The sequence below is a fragment of the Liolophura sinensis genome, chromosome 1, assembly GCF_032854445.1.
Source record: "Liolophura sinensis isolate JHLJ2023 chromosome 1, CUHK_Ljap_v2, whole genome shotgun sequence".
Lineage (NCBI taxonomy): Eukaryota > Metazoa > Mollusca > Polyplacophora > Chitonida > Chitonidae > Liolophura > Liolophura sinensis.
Window position 1 is genome coordinate 21,835,260 of NC_088295.1, and position 3,551 is coordinate 21,838,810.

Sequence of the window (3,551 nt, forward strand, 5' to 3'; positions counted from 1 at the left end):
CAATGTAAACTAATGTCTCGTAACAACGGAGAACAAATATGCGTAAATATGCGTATACAGCTGAGCTCAGTCTGACGGCACAGTTTGAAGTGTTGCAATCTTTACTTTGGATTTTAATGCATAATGAATCGCGTTTACAAAGCACATGCATGCTATATGCCGAGGGCATTATTTAGATGTTAGTCTGCAGACAACAGGATTGAAGCTGTCAATATTGGCTAGGCTGTTTGGTTAGACCCAGCTAACATTGCCCGTTAAGTGAACATCCCTTCTACCAGACACAACAGGTGAAACCCTGTGGCCATGAGAACATTTAAACCCCTCACTATGCAATCCTCAATTTGTTCTTCACAAACAGCATGTCACATTGTAATTTATAAGTGTGTCGACTTTTTTTTTGGTGTTACAAAAAATACAAACTTCTCTTCGTCACAGTGGAGGATTTAAAGAAGCGGTTCTCGTCAAGTCAGAAAAGACGATAACAGGGAAATTTATCACCACAAGGAAAGTACAGTGATATCTGTGCATACCTATGAAAACGAAAATTGTCCTATATAACAGGTGTTAAGCGCGGAGTTGTTAGAGCTGATGATTTCTCATGCACAAGCATCAAATGACCTTGAGAGATGCTTTCTCTCGGGGCGATTTCGCCACCCCGTTGTCAGAGAGACTGAATTACGTGAAGACATTAACATAACCTGCGTTCCCAGCGTTCCTCAGGTCCCAAAAGACAATGACATCCACAATAGCCCATAACACAAGATTTCAAGGCTTTCTATACCTCCTTCAAAATGCTAATTGATGCAGTTTTGGGGCATTGTTGTTTCTATAATGACGTTTGTTTGATGTTTCCTCTAATGATATGACATCTGAACAACACCCATTTTATAAACACAAAACAATGAAAACCTTAATTTGCTGTCGATATCACATTTTCACCAACAGCGTGGCTTCATGATCGACAGATATGGAACAGCTAAAAGCTGGGACTAATATAACAGATATTAAACTCAGCTATAAGGCAACCCGCTGGGGTAAAGAACGCGTGCAAAGATGAAAAGAGTCGGATGTTTAATGTTTTTGTTTGTTTTCTCGTCTTTATTTTTTCTTCTTAATGTTTACATTTTCCAACTGCGAAACGCTGCCAGATCCATCTGTTATATACAAAAATGACTTACAACTAAATGACGAGGGTGGCATGTATGGCATTAAGTGTCTACAAAGTGGAACTTCCTCTCTTAAGGATGTTGTGTTTCTCTTTGAGTGTTATACATGGTACTGAAGCCAAAAGGACGATTTCCCGAGTTCATTTCTATGCATGTTTTTAAAGAAATGCAATGTGGAATATAAAACATAGGTCACGTAGGTACGACTATATGGTGTCAAGCCCTATTCCTCAAACACATAGTTTTCGTTTATAAATAACAAATCACCATTTTGGAGTTGTGCCTCTTGGACTTTAAACCAATAGAATTCCGAAATATGCACTGTAAAACAGGACGAAGGTATGACAATTATTGTAATTTTTAAACTTTGATTAAATACATGTTCTAATTTAAATTGTAGGCAGGAATATGCATCTTCTGTAAAAACACTACATTTTCCTTATTAACACACATGCTTAGTGAATAAAAATAAATCAAGATATTTAAGTGATATGTATTGATTGCGTCACGTGTCATTTATTGTCATACATACTAATTGCTTAATCTATATTTAAACTAATTTATTTTGATATGCAGACAATTTCAATTTTAAAAGGTATTTAGGTGCAAATCTTAACACTTCGTTAACTCGTTTACATGTACCTGAAATAGCACAAGCTGAGGTGAGTAGCAACCATACCTATTTTCAGTGTCAAACGGATTTGAATGTCCCATGCCTAAACTTACTGCGAGAGTCATTCGTGTGTGTCATGTTTGACTTATAACAGGGCCTTCCTCTTGCATAACTGCGAGGCTCCTTTTTAAAGCACCAATTAATACGATATAGATATGAAACAAATAAATACGTCGGGGCATAAAATTATGCCTGTACCATGTAAGAGAATGGCTGGCATAAATTTGCCATGACTCCAGAAGGAGAGAACTGATATTTAAATGAAACCCAGATCAGATGTAACAAATCAGTCTTATCGATCACACAAACCGCGAAAACCATGTACGATAACAGGCATTAATAGATAAATTCAAAGTATGTATGGCATGACTCTGGAACAATCTTATCAATATATATGCACAATCATGCCAATACAGTATGGACAAGTTTTGATACTAGCTCTTAGTTTAATTCTACTTGCACTTGCAAAACCGTGTCAAAACGGAGCAAGGTGTTATGTGCGGTATTAAGTTCAGTTGGGTTCTGATGTAGGGGAAGCGTATTGTTGACACAGCGTGCAGAGTATAGGGATAACGACAAGCCTATAAGATGCATCTGCTCACCCATGTGATGCAGGCACTATCAAATTTTATCTACTGTTTACAATCTCAGGATTTTGACTTGTTTTTCTCACACCCTCTCTTCACTCAATGTTGGCGAAGACCCGTTGATCAAACAGGCAGAACACGGAAGAGATAGAGGGAAATGCTTCTGTGTTTTCAGTCATCTTTGTCAATGTGCCGTGTGTTATCGCTTGTCTGGAGGAAGACCCGCCTGCACGGATCCTCTGCCTGCCAAGAGTCTTATCGGGATATCCAGATTTAGTCACTTGGATTACAATCCCATAACACACACTCGCATAGTTTCTTTAGATGTCTATCAAACTTCGTCTTTGATAAATCTTTCCAGCTAACGGGGATAGTTTGTATCATATGTCACAGGCAAAGAACATTGCCTCCTACAATATATTTACTGAACTTCCTCACTCTTCCCCACCCATCACAAAATCTACGTAAACACATACTACATAAACAAATAAACTTGTGGGTGATATATTCGTGCTGTGTTAGTAAACACTGGGTATTGCTATTACAATCGACATAAAGCCATATAAATTGTTCAGTATTATCTCCTTTTACAATTAGCAGGTAATATTTTAAACACTCACTTTAAAACTTTAAAAAACCGCACTTACACAAAATCAAAACCAGTATGTAATAAAGCAGTTTTGATTGAAAAAAATTCGAACAATGAAATGGTGAAGTGCTATTGATGATCACCCACAGGTGTTGCCTGTTTGCCTCAGGTGTTCTAGCATACATACCTGCACCAAAACCGGGCAGGCAACCGCTCTTTGTGTGTTCAAGAAGTTCGATCCTGGTAATGTTGAATGGAGTCAAATTCCTGACAGTAATCCTGCCCGTCCTTTGTTGTTGTGATTCCGGCCCGATGGAACAGGCGCCGGCTTACAATGGCTGAGATAGATCTAAAGTTCTATAGAGTTTGGGAGATGCTACATCCGTCTTGACACGGCAACTGTCCAGCTAGTGGGCAGTTGGCGGCGAAATGGGTGCACTAGAGCGATGGTATGGACAAACTGCCATCGTGGATCTTCACTTCAACATTCTGCAGAATCACAGGAGTTAAACTATGCCCATGATACGTGCTAGGGT